Source organism: Sceloporus undulatus, chromosome 4, assembly GCF_019175285.1.
Source record: "Sceloporus undulatus isolate JIND9_A2432 ecotype Alabama chromosome 4, SceUnd_v1.1, whole genome shotgun sequence".
Lineage (NCBI taxonomy): Eukaryota > Metazoa > Chordata > Lepidosauria > Squamata > Phrynosomatidae > Sceloporus > Sceloporus undulatus.
In genome coordinates this window covers 13864268-13878786 of record NC_056525.1, presented here as the reverse complement: position 1 = coordinate 13878786, position 14519 = coordinate 13864268, and the positions used below count along the sequence as shown (strand labels likewise).

The 14519-nt window shown below is 41.6% G+C and overlaps 1 protein-coding gene across 2 annotated transcripts in view; it reads right to left on the bottom strand.

The window, feature by feature from the left end:
- The window catches only part of TAF4 (TATA-box binding protein associated factor 4), a 113832-nt gene that overhangs the window by 66072 nt on the left and 33241 nt on the right, over window positions 1–14519 (bottom strand). The gene's annotated exons all lie outside the window — the stretch shown is intronic.

Genomic DNA, 14519 nt, shown 5'->3' with positions numbered 1-14519 from the left:
ACAAAATGGGTTTCACTGCACCTGCGCAGTGCTGCTCGGAAACCTACTGGAATCACTGGGCAGAGTTCACTCTGCAACATATTGAAACTTTTTGGTGGTAACTCCGCCACCCGTTTAAGGCCCCTGCCTTCCCGCTCTTTTCCCCCGTTCCGCAATTTTTCCGCCAAGCAGGCGATGGGAGAGAGCCAATGTGAGCCGGACCTGAGGGGACGGACGGGTGGGATTTGTATGTATTCGCAGATACCACTCGAAGAAAACTGTTACAGGTAAGCAACCTGTCCTTCTTCTTCGTGGTCTCTGCGAATCATACAAATGGGTTTTTTGACTGACACGCTAAGGTATGCGGTGGAGGGGTGTCCTGAAACCATAGCTATGGTGAATCAAAGGTATTTTTATTACAATAAACACCTTGAACCCAAGAGTCAGTCTTTTTGTTCTGCACAGATCACATAGCAATAACTTTGCTAAACCTGAGAAGGGAACGAGGTCATGCAGACCGTCCATAGGAATTGTGCAAATCAACCTTCAACAAATGTAAACATGTAAACTGAAACATCGTAGCGCAATCAATGCAACCCTGAAAACCAAACAGCCCTCCCGAAAGCTGCGTCTCGGATGGCCCTGTGTCCACCTGTAATGCTTGATGAAAGTCAGAGGCTGGGACCGACAGCAGCCTTGCAGACTCCTCTAAGGGGATCCCCGACAGGAATGCAGAGGATGCTGCCATTGATCTTGTGGAATGGGACCGAACCTGCCAGGGGAGAGGTTTGCCTATCAGCTCATAGCAGAGGTGGATGGTACCAGCCACCCATTTGGACAGCCTCTGCGCAGACACAGGCAACCCCTTCTTCGGTTTGCGTAGCATTGGAAAAGCTCTCAGACCGACTGGAGGCAGCAGTTCTGTCCAGGTAAAATGCCAGCGCTCTCCTGACATCCAGAGGAGTGCAGGCGTTCGCTCTCCTCCGACGTCGGGTTGGATGGGCGGAGTAGGCAACACAATGTCCTGGCACATGTGGAGGCAGACACCACCTTCGGCAAGAAGGTGATATCCGTACGGAGGACCACCTTGTCCTTGTGGAACCTCAAGAATGGTGGTCTCTCGCAAGGCACAGAGTTCGCCCGCACAGCGGGCCAGAGGTGATGGCCACAAGAAAAGCGGTTTTCCAAGTCAATAGTCTCCAAGTCCGCTGTGGCCCTCGGTTCAGGGCTTGATTGGAGAGCGGACAGTACCGACTCCAAACTCCAAGCCGGCGCTGCACCGACACAGGAGGTACAGGTTAGCACAACCTTCAGGAACCCCTTCACCAAGGGGTCTTTGGAAGAAAGAAACCCTTCCCCGAACTGATATTGGCACGATGGGAAAGGTCACTTGATGGACGTTAGGGACAGCCCTCCATCAAGAGTGCCATCAAACTCCAGCACCACTGGAGTGGACACCTGTGCAGGAGACAAGCCCTTTTGGTCAAGGAAGAGGCAAAATCTCCTCCATTTCAGGGCATAAGAGCGCTGGGTGGAAGGTTTCCTCGCGGCCAGGATCACCGTCCTCACTGCCTCCGGCCGGCGCGTCAGGCTGAATTCTCCAGGAACAAGGGGGAAGGTGGGAGGTCGGATTAAATGTCCAATAGATACATCTGAGTTAATTTTTGAACTAAAATTTCTCAACTTATACAAGACAGTATATATACAGTATATAAAAATAATTAGTTCATGGAGATTCTTCACACAAAAAACAATTTCTGTCAAATCGCATAACAATGCATATTTCAGGCAAAATACACACTTTGGGCAAACTGATACAAAAATGGGACAAACCAGACTTAAAACTATGAAAATGAGAAACTGAGATAAAGTGTATTTGTCAGATTTGTCTATCTTTAGTTAGACCTCAGATTCTTCTCATCTGTGGGGTTTTGCTACACACACACACACACCACAGATAGTTGTTCTCCCATACTATTCAATGGTGGCAATGTGTGCACAGACAGCATCAGCTTGCCACCACAGAATAACATGGAGAGTGGCAATCCACAGATAGCCAAATCCATGGATTGCCAGCCCACCAATAGGAAGGATTCATTATAGTGATCCAGCATGGTGCAGTGATTTAAGTGTTGGACCAGGACACTGGAAGATCAAGGTTTAAATCCTCATTTGGCCATAGAAGTCCATTGGGTGACTTTGAGCAAGTCACACTCTGTCAGTCTTACAGAAAGACAAAGGCAAACCCCCTCTGAACAAATTCTGCCAAGATAACCTCATGGTAGGTTCACCTTAAGGTTGGCATAATTCAGAAATGACCTGAAGGCACATAACTACAGAGTTAGTACTGAATTATAAGAGACTTTGGCTGCTCTAGCCCTGATCGGTCCCTGATCAGCCTGGGACAGTGGTGACTGGATGCCTTGGTTCTGAAGCCAGCCGCTGCCACAGTCCTAAATGGGCCACCGACAAGGGGCAGCTTTTCACCACTGCTTTTCTGGCCGGCTTCAGACCGGCTTCAGACCACCTTAGGAATCCTCAGAGCAGCTTCTGGGTGCAACGGGGAATCTACACGCCATATCCCCAAAGCAGACAGAAGCCACAATTTTGACCCATCTGTTTCAGGCCTTTGATGGTAAAATTCTTATTTTGGTCAGCATTTCTAGTCTATCTGGATGTTGAAAGTATAATCCAAATGTCTTGTTTTAAAATACAACTTAAGCTGTATGTAACTGCATCTCCATCTGAATCATCTTTCCCACTCTAAAATTATATCAAAACCACCATTGTTCAGTTTCATGGAAACACTGGCAGGTAGTTAAAATTGACAATACTGTACTATCGTATTGCAAGCAAAAACAAAACTCTCTTCCTGGATTGTTTCTCAAGGAGAGTATGCACAGCCTTGAACCGTCTCTGATGCAATAAAATAGCACTAATAATTTCTATAGATAGTACTATTGGCCTATAATCTTGCTACTGCATTACGACATGGAATTTAAAGGGTTTGAACTACAGATTGGTGGCAGCTGCCTTAAACGTAAATTTTGAAAACATACAAAGTTTCACCAAACACAATAAGCTTGTCAGGAAAGGAGTCTGGCTGTGGAAATCTTGCCACTGTACAAATGCATTGCTGACAACAGTCTAGTAAAACTAACAATGACTGTATAATATAAAAATATGTAGCTATATGTTGTGGTGGCTTACTGGTTAAGATGCCAATTGTGATGATCGTAAGGTTGGAAGATTGGCAGTTCAAGGCCCAAGTGCTGCATGATGGGGTGAGCTCCCATCACTGGTCCCAGCTTCTGCCAACCTAGCAATTCGAAAGCATGCAAATACAAGTAGATAAAGAGGTACCACTTTAGTGGGAAGGTAAGAGCGTTCGGTGCAGTCATGCTAGCCACATAGCCATGGAATCATCTTCGGACAACGCTGGCTCCTCGGCTTAGTAACAGAGATGAGCAGCACTCCCTACAGTCAGTTACGACTAGACATTCATGTCAAGGGGAAACCTCTACCTTTACTCATATGTGACAAGGAATCTATTAATCACCATAGATAGGTCACATACAGATTTCAACATCAAATTACCAGTAGATTTTTATATTCCCCAAATCTGTCATCAGGAAAAGCTTGTCAGAGATTTGGTTTGCAAAATGTTTTTATAGTCACATCTGTATCTTGCCTGTCTTTCAAGGAACTGACATAGCAGTGTCTCTCTCCCTTTTATTTTTAGTACAGCACTATAAAATATATAGGACTAAATGTCATGGAAGGTGAAAAACTGAATCTCAGCACTCACCATTCTACCCTCACCACCTTGCTTCCCGCCTACCATAGCAAAAAGAAAAGGGGGGGGAAAGCTCAACCATGTGCTTAAGACAGTGCTTCTCAATTATTTTCTGTCATGTCCCCCCTAGGAAGTAGAAAACATTTCGCGCGCCCCGCGTAACTTGTTATAAGTACACCTCTGCATAACAGAGCCTCGTGCCCCCCTTTACGGAGCCTCGTGCCCCCCCCCTGGGGGGCCTGCCCCACTATTTGAGAAAGGCTGGCTTAAGAAAAAATGATTTTTTTTTTTGTTTATAAGAAATCTTTGTATTTTGCAAAAAGAACATTTACAAGTTTATTCTAAGATTCTAACATCTTTAAAAATCCAGCCTACTTCATACATTATTGTAAACCAGACTACTGCATTTTGAGCAAGTGCATAACAAAATCAGTGAGACCAAGGGCAATTTTCTTCACAAACGGTGGCTAGTTAAACTGTTTCAACAAGAGCTATATGCTTCTGTAACTGGTTCCCATCTGCATTCTGGCTATAGTATTTTGGACCTGCTAAAGTTCCCAAGCAGTTTCCAAAAAGCAACCTCATGTAGAGCATTGTGTGTGTGTGTGGTGTGTGTGTGTGTGGTGTGTGTGTGCGTGCATGTGCCTTCAAGTCATCTCTCAATTTATGGCTACCCCATGAATATCATAGGGTTTTCTTTGGCAAGGCAAACTCACAGGTGGTTTTGGCAGTTTCTTCCTCTAAAACAGTGGTCCCCAAACTTTGGTCTTCCAGCTGTTTTGGACTTCATCTCCAAGAAACCCCAGTCAGCCTGAACAAGGGTCAAGAATTCTGGGAGCTAAAGTCCAAAACAGCTGGAGGACCAAAGTATGGGAATCACCGCTCTTAAAATATAGCTTACAGAGCCTGGTATTTGTCTCCTATCCAAGTAGTAACAAGGACTGACCATGCTTAGCTTCCAAGATCAGATGGGATCTGGTCGCTTTATGGCATTTAGACATGTTACAGTACTCCAAACAGGATGCAATCAAGGCTTCTTTTACCATAGCTAGGTCTGACTTCTCAAGAAACAGATGCAGCTGAACACTGTACTACTCAGTAATTATTTAAAATACAACATATTTAAACAGCCTCAGGTATCACCCATACATGTCAGAAAATTTATTTGCTAAATTAAAAATAAGAGCACTGATGTACTTTTATAGTTTCCTTTTAAAGCAGGATTAAAGAAGTGTTTTAATTAGTTATCAAATTGATTCTTTTCATTAAAATAAAAGAACACAACCTACCTCTTTTGTCTGTAGCACACTAATTTGTTATCATTTCATACACACACACACACACACACACACACAGGCCAAGGACAGCCTTCATATTAATTACAGATATTACTTTTTTATACCTGACAACACTTATCATATACGTCTGTGCTGAAAACCATTTGTGACATTGTCTCAAACACTTCCATTCATCATTTCCTCAAAACACTACAATACAAAGAGTAAAATAAGAAGGAGTAAAGGATTATAAGCATATTTTAAATTCAAACATCTGGTTCTTCCAAACCTCATACATAGGGCTCTCTAAAGAAAGATTGTTGCTTCTTACAATATATGTTATGGGAGTGGGATTTTGGGATTTAGATTTTATGGGATGGTTCCCACCAGTTTATCAAGAAGATAAGAGATGTGAAAGACATCTTCCATTTCTTTTTTCAGAATGGGAGTAATGGTGAATGTGGTGATGCTCTAACAAAGTTATTTCCTGACACGCTAATAAAAGTTATTTCCTGATGCATTTTAGTAGAAGATATGTACAAGGCAGACATCTATTCTGCCTTTGTTATCCAAGCGGATTTACATTAATCAGAATTCAATACATAATCCATTAGCAAGCAACATCAAAGACAAATTTAAATATATGACACATATCCCTCTCACATGTAGCATCTTTAAAATATTTATTCTTTATGAAAGCTCCATGGTACAGAGACTGGAGAAATAACTATCTGAATTTGTAGTCATGTGGATTGATCATATGTTCTTGAATCTTCACATTAGCACCAGCAACGATGAGGAAAATGCAATATGATACTGGCATGCTCCACGCCATCAAGCTAACCCATATGGTACATAGTTTACAAATGTTGACACCCAAATGGAGTCCCTGCTATAATAATTCCATAAGCAAGATCACACAGGCCTATACCACTAGCACACACAATTACCCAGCAAGAGTACTGAAGGACAGCTGATGAAAAAATGAACCTTCCTGAAGTACAGAATGTATAATTAAAAAGTAGGTCAACTAGGGGAGAAAACCCAAGATGCAAATGTGAGAGCAGCAATGATTCAACCCAATTGATACCATGAATGCCTCAACAGCCTTGAGAAAAAATACAAAGCCTGGAAGCTTCAGTTAGTACAAAACATGGCAGCCAGACTGGTCACCGGCAATTCCAGGTTTGACCACATAACACCTATTCTGAAAAATCTTCACTGGCTGCCCATTCACTTCCGAGCGCAATACAAGGTGTTGGTTATTACTTATAAAGCCCTACATGGCTTGGGCCTGAGTTACATGAGGGACCACATCTCCCCACACAATCCGCCCCGCACACTCAGAACATCCAGGAAGAATCTGTTGGAGATTCCACCTTCCAAATATGTCTCCACATCCCAGATTGCCTTTTCAGTGGCGGCCCCGCAGATTTGGAACAGTCTCCCCGAGGAGCTCCGTCTCATGACCCCCCCAAAAAACATTTAAAAAGAGGCTTAAAACCTTCCTTTTTTGCCAAACCTTCCCCCCTGAGGAATGAAGTTGAACGCTCTTGATGCCATCGATTCTCTGCCTTACCTTATGAATGATTGTGTTTGTATAATTGTATTACTTGTTTTTATCTATTTTTATGAGATGTTTGTAATAGTTTTATAGTCTGTAAACCATTTTGATCTAGGGAAGAACGGTATACAAATAAAATGTATTATTATTATTTATTATTATTATAATTAAAAGAATAAGCAAACTAGAAGATAAATGTCTAAAGTGACCAACAAGGACACTTGGTAACTACTCTGGTGAAAGTGATAAGGGAAGTAATAGTATTAACCCCAGTAGTTATCAGAAGTACAGTTGGCCCTTCTTATACATGGATTTTTATACACGGATTCCAGCATACACGGGTTGAAAATGTTCCCAAAAAGTATAAATTTACCTTGATATTCCATTTTTTATAAGGGACATCATTTGCTATGTCATTATGGGACTTGAGCATACACAGATTTTGTTATACACGGGGGATCTTGGAACCAAACCCCAGCGTATAACAAGGGTCCACTGTATCATACTGCAGCATGCACCACAGGGAAACTGAATTCAAATATTTAGTAAGGTAAAACCACTTATAAGTATCTGTAGAAGGACAACATCAATTGGTTTCCTCTCTCTCTCTCTCTCTTACACATACACAGACAAACCATAATCAGGATTCAAGAGAGAGTGGGATGGCACACTAGTTCTAAAAATACCATTTTGCCATATCTTACCTGCAAAAATCCTTTTACTAGCACCACCATTTCCCCAGATGTCATCTCGCCTCCATCACTACAGCTTGAGCTATTCTTCTCAACCTCTAACATCCCATCGGAAAGTGTCCTCTCCATGTACTCTTTGCCTTCTACAATTTTATTAAATGGTACAACCAGCACGGTGTAGCAATTTCAGTGTTGGACTATGACTCTGGATTCCTCTGGATTCGGATTCCTCACTCAGCCATGAAACCTACTGAATGACCTTGGGCAAGTCATACTCTCCCAGCCTTGGGGGGAAGGCAAAGAGAAACCTCTTCTGAACAAATCTTGTCAAGAAAACCCCATGATGGGTTTGCCTTTGGGCCATCATAAGTCAGAAACAACCTGAAGGCACACAACAACAACCAACAACTGGTTGGCCTTTGTCATTGATTTTACTGACTATTTTATTGGGAATTGTTGTTTTAATGCTGTTTTAGGGTGGGAGGGAGATAGGGAATTAGGATTTGATATGTCTTGCTATGTGTTTACTTGTGGCTTGTTGTGTTGCATTTTCATTGTTCTTTTGTTTGTTGTTACCCACCTCGATCCAATACAGGGAGAGGCAGGATACAAATAAATATTATTATTATTATTATTATTATTATTATTAATGTCACCCAAGCCCCTTTTCCCTTAGCTACAGAGGAACACTACCAATCCTGTACCCTATATCCTTACTGAGAAAGGCTCACAAACTGCACTCTTTGGCACTGAAGCTGTTCATGTAAATAGAATAGAGGCGAGGTTAATGTACGGCACACAAGAACAGCCAAAAGTCCATTTGTGAAGCATGTCATTTTGTCTCCACTAGTTATCCACAGCATCAAGCAGACATAACACAATAATTTCCATAAAAAGAACTGCAAAAAGAAAACCAAGACCAGAAATTATAGTATAATGATCTAATATTGGACATTGTCTTAAATATATGAACACCATGTCTTAGAACGATGAATAAAACATTTAGTAGTAAATATTCCATCGTTCTTTTTTTTAAACCACAAAAAAAAAAATCTGGAGGGAAATTAAGGGATTCTTTCCCTGAAGGCACCAGATCCTGACTGATAGCAATAGCAATAGCAAGTACATTTCTACACTACTTTTCAGTGCATTTAAGCACTCCCTAAGTGGTTTACAATGTGTAAGCTAACTGCCTCCAGAAAGCTGGGTGCTCATTTTAACGACTTTGACCCTGAGCCCCTGGCTGGTATTGAACTCACAACCTTGTGGTTTATGAGTGAGTGGCTGTAGTACAGGCATTTTGCACCAGCAGCTCAATTCCAGATCTTGGAAGCTAAGAAGGTCAGCCCTGGTTAATACTTGGATGGGAGGCTTCCAACAAACACCAAGTTCTATAGGTAATATTTGAGAGGAAGGAACTGGCAAAACCCTAAGAAATCCTATGAAATTCATAGGGTCACCAAAAGTGAACAGGCAGCTTGAAGGAACATGCACACACTATGTAGGGCTTTCAGTTATTTTTAAAATTATTTCAACTTTTAACACAATAACAGTTTCCTGATAACAAGAAAACCAAGGTTTAATACAGAGCTGGAAAGAAACAGAACAAAACCAAATCAAACTAAATTGTAAAAAAATGAACTCACTTGCAAGATCTAAATATCAACTTATTATAAAGATAAACACATATGTTTATAAAATGGCAAGAACTAAACATCTAATTCTATGGATGAAGATACGAGGTTGAATTTTCCATGTAGTCTTCAGACTTACAGACAGAGCTAATAACCCACACCAATAAAAAAATCTATGATCAGTTAATAGAAAAACTTGTGGGTAACAAGTTGTTCCAATGGACAAGACCAGTAGGACTCAAACTTTTTACCCTTGGGAACCCCACCCCCTTTACATCTACAAGCAGACATCATCTCACCCCATGTAGTAAATGAATAAACATATTTTGTTTATTTAGTGTGCATATTTTCATTTGCACATTCATATATATTCGTATTTTAACATTTTATAAGAAATTAAAATATTGTTCAAGTTAGAACAGTTGTATTTAAGTAAATTCATTATTTAACTCAACACATGTAAATTTTACAAATAAAAAAGTTTGGTAAGGGGAAGAGGAGGAGGCAGAGAGGAATCAGGGCCTGCAAGTTTCACCCTGCCCTTGAGCAACTCTCGCACCACCACCCCCAAGGGTCCCACCCCACCATTTGAGAACCACTGAACAAGACCATTTTATTATCTAAGCAGCTATCCACAGTATGAAATGTATGTGACAGACACAAATCTATTATCTCTGAGAAACTAGGGTGCGAATCCTGACTCAGACATATAAACTCACGGGATGACCCTGTGCACGTCACAGTCTCTCAGCCTCAGAAGATGGCAATGACAAAACCCCTCTGAACAAAACTTGCCAAGAAAATTGATGATGGGGTATTGGGGTCTCCATACATCAGAAACGACTTGAAGGCACAAAACAACAAGAATAGTTATTATTATTTTATTTTCTTATATCCCACCTTTCTCCCAATACAGGGACTGAAGACAGCGGAATATTAAGTTGGTATTAATATTCAAGGGAAGTACTGAAACACAAACAGAAAATGCCCCCCAAAAAACCACAACCCAACCTTTGGTTAGAAGATTTTTGTTATTATTATTATACTTTATTTATATAGAGCTGTGGATTTACACAGTGCTGTACATACAATAAAAAATCGATAAAAATGAAAACTGCCAATGGTGTACATTCTACAGGTTAATAACAAAATACATATGAGACAATAGATAATAATACAATATAGCACAGTTGTATGTGTCTATGTCCTCATGTTGCCTGTTGATTTATGGCAACCCCATGTATTAAATGGGGGTTTCCTACGTAAGGAATACTCAAAGGTGGTTTTGCCAGTTCCTTCTGTTGAAATATAGCCTACAGCCCCTCACTGGTGGTCTTCCATCTAAGTACTAACCAGGGCTGATTCTGCTTATAAATCTTCTATAACAGAAGACAAATTGCATATATAAATTGTGTACAGTATCTTTCTGCAGTACTGTAATCTCTCCCTTCTCTCTTTCTCTTCCACTCATCAAACAGAAAAAATACTAAATTGGCATTGCTCAATATTACCTAGCATGAAGAAGATTCAGGATTACATGCTCTTAAAAGAGACTTAAAGGGGGGGGGGGGAATATGTTATAAGGATGTTTATATTCAGCAACCAAAGACTTAAAACACTTTGGTGGGGAGGTTGTACTATCCCCCTCCAATGAGAGTCTGACAACCCAAGTGCTAAGCACTGGAGAGCTCCTTGAGGCACATCCACATGCTTTTATGTGCCCAATCGAATCCAATTTTTCCTGGAAGAGCTCTCCTGAATTCCAGGTCACAGCCTGCTTTTAAAAGTACCCTCTGTTCCTAAAGTAGCCTGCAATACAGCATAGAAGGTAAAAGAGGCCTGCTGTTCAGTTCCCATCCCCAAACACTCAGAACTGGTTGTGCAATTGTTTGGCTCCTGGCCAATATAATTATTTATATCACGTTTCAAGCTAGAAAAGAATAATTACTGCCATTACCAATAAAAAGATAAATCCTTTTCCACCCTTTCCACTTCTGAATGGATGCGCTTTTCATCCCAATGGTTTGTGCATTTACAATATTAGTTTTCATGGTGGTTTGTTACACATAGGTGTTTCCATACTGCTCCCAGAGAGTAGTAAGATTAATGAGTGTGAAATTATTCTGTGTTGCAATACACAGCTGGTTATGATGAACAAGAGGAGAAGAAAAGTTGGGTGAGTAGGGATACAAATGCTAATGCATAAACATAATATGATTTCCTGTATTGGTATAACTAAATGTGTTTGTTCATTCTATGTAAACAGTAATATTTATACCACAGTCTTTAAACCATAACCATTTCTACTACTAACTGCAAAATGTAGTTGTTTTTTATTTCTCCAGTACAGAGATATGTTAGAAGTTAGCATTCTGCACCACTGTGTATGGAATACTGGAGAGGTATCCCAATCCTGGCAAGGGGAATTAAGTGTAGGGTTGCCATCCCGGGGGACCTCAAAACTGGGGGGAAATGTAGGACAAGGCTTAAAATGTAGGACATTTTTTTAAAAATTCCCTGGCCAGGAAATTAACCAAAAAAGGTCCTACATTTTTAAACCTTCTCCAAGGCCTCGCTGGACCTGGGAGACAGCCTCTCCCAAGCCCCAGTGAGGCCTTGGAGGACTCTAGGGCCCCGCTGGGGCCTGGGAGACTCTGTAGGCAAGAGGTGCACCATGTTAAGAACTGTATTAAGCAAACTTAGGCTGCTGCACACTGCTTTCACTCTCACCACTCCATCCTATGGAATCCTGGGATTTGTAGTTTGTTGTGGTGCCAGGGCTGGGCTTTGAAATCTCAGACATAAGAGAGGCAAAAGGCTTGGGCTGCATCTACACTGGAGAAATCATCTGGTTTGAGACCACTTTAACTGCCTCAGCTGAATGCTATGGAATTCTGGGAATGGTGGTCTGTTCCAGCACCACAGCAGAATAGCAGTTAAACCCCTGGAAAGCTATCTGACCAAGGTGACCAATGCCCTCACCCCAAAATGTAGGGCACCCAAGCAAAAAAATGTAGGACATGGCCAAAAATAAAAGCTAAAAACACCCATGTAATTATAAATCCATGCTTCTTAGCCATGATCCAAATGGAGGACATGTCCTGGAAAAGGAGGAGGATGCCTGGTCACCTTGTCTCTGGTCCAAAATACACTGTAGAAATAAAACAATGCTGGGCTGAAATGCCCAGAGTTCCTCACCAAAGCTGCATCCACACTGAGGAAAGAATCCAGTTTGAGAGTGACTTAACTGTCCTGGGTTAGTGCTGGGGAATGCTGGGAATTGTAGTACACTGTGGCCCCAGAGCTATCTCTGACAGGGAGTCCCATAACTCTCCAAACTTAGTTGAACTGCAGTGCCCAGAATTCCTCCCCAGGTGCATCCACACTGAGGAAATGGTCCAGTTTGAGACTGCTCAGTGCTGGGGAATCCTGGGAATTGTAGTCTATTGTGGCCACCAGAGCTCTCTGACAGAGGAAGGCCAAATGCCTCAGACACCAGAATTCCAGAGCATTGAGCTTTGGCAGTTAAAGGGGTCTCAAAGTGCGGGGGGGGGGGGGGGGGAGAGAGAAAAGCCTGGGAGTGTGAATGAGCTTGGCTGTGGGGCTGCTCCGAGAGGAGGAGGAGGAGGAGGCGGAAGGAGGGAGGGAGGGAGGGAGCCAAGGGAAGTGCCAGGACTATAGAACAGCCTCCTCTCTTCCACTGCTCTGCCCTCCTCAGGCAACGCTTCCGCTGTGGACTATTCAGCCTCCTTTTGTCAAAAGAGCTCTGGTGCCACAAGAAACTACACTTCCCAGAATCCTATAGCACTGAGCCATGGATGTTTAAGGGGGGAGTCAAACTATTTCTGCAGCCTTTGCTACCCCAAAGCCCTTCCTATTTACAAGCAAGGCAAAAGCTCTTCCTTTACCAAGCCATTGAAAACCAACCCAAGCGGAGGAGGGCTGATTGCTTCTTTCCCATTGGTCAGCTTCGGGAGAAATTTGCATATTACAATTAAAGGTGTTTAGGGCCTCAAAAACGATACTGTGATAAAGAATTACAAGAATACTGACGCGGTTTACATTTAAAAGATGAAGCAATTAAACTTCCAGACAATATGAACGATTTATGGCCTTTTTTTCTTTTCTCACTGTAACCTGGAAAGTAAGGCTTCCTGAGGGTATATATACCAAGTGGGCTCACTTGGTATATAATAGCTCTGAGTGGCAGATGTTTTAAAGAGCTGCTCTCTAGGCTACGCCAGTGCGCCAGGTGGGGAGAGTGGCGCACAGCCGCGCGCAGAGGAGCGGACCCCGAACTGGGAACAAGGCGTGGGGGCCCCCCAAACCGGGCCGTGACCGTGAGGGGCCCCCCAAAAGCGTGATTATCACGGGGGCCGCCAGGTTATGGCATCCCTAATTAAGTGTCAACATTTATGCATGCATTACAGTTTTATGATGACCTCCTCTAGAGAATCCACCTTGCATCCCATTTTGAGAGAACGGGACAATATAAATCTTCTAAAAATAAATAAATAAAAATCCAGTGCAGAATAAGTGGCTCTCCTTTTCCACATTTTATGCCCACAGCACCATTAAAATATAAGGACAAGTGAGTGGAATTTGAACCTACATCTTCTCTGTCCACTCTATCTTATTATACAGTGGGCCCTTGGTGCCTTGTTGATACCAAAATCTGTGGATGCTCAAGTCCCATTAAATACAATGGCACAATAGAAAGGAGTCCCTTATCTAAAATGGCAAAAATAAAAGATTGATTTTTGGAATTTATATTTATTTTGAATATTTCTAAGCCTTAGAGGGTTAAATCCGTGGATACAGAGGGCCACCTGTACACACACAGAGAATGGTCTCCTCATGTAGTTAGTGGAAGAAGCCTATCTTTTCCAACAAGTTTTTAGGAATTAATAATAATTTTATCTGTTTCTTTTGCCTTTTTAATAGATTTGTTTTAAACTATTTTAAGTCTATGAATTATTTAATTTCATTTTAACAATCACTTTTTGTATGCTGTATTTATATGTCTGTACAGTATGTGGTTTCATATCTATTCACTATAATATTCAGAAGTCTAAATCCTTGAGCCCCAGTCCTGGAAATGGGGGGGGGAGAGATATAAATGAACAACAACGTGCATTTTAGTAGCAGAAGACAAATTTAGTAGCAGAAGTCAATTGCTATTACAAATATTGTCTATATAGAACCTCAGTGTTCAAGAGCACTATGGTATAAATATAGAATACTACTTGTGGGGGGAGGTAGGGTTTTTTCAATTTGTGGGATTCTCGGGGGCATCTGGCTGGCCACTCTGGAGAAAAGGATATGGGATGGACTTTTGATTTAATCCAAGAGAGCTGTTTTATGTCCTAAAAAAACAACAACTGAACTTGCCAAATATTTAAAGACTGAACAGAACAATTCCATGAACTTCCACAGGACTATACACTACAATCACAGTCCAGTGCTCCAAATACAGTGGATTCAGGTAAATGAGTAATTACACAGGAACACTATGAAATAGTAGACTGACTTGCTCATCTGGAGATAGACAGCAAATTATTACTATTCATTGTGAAT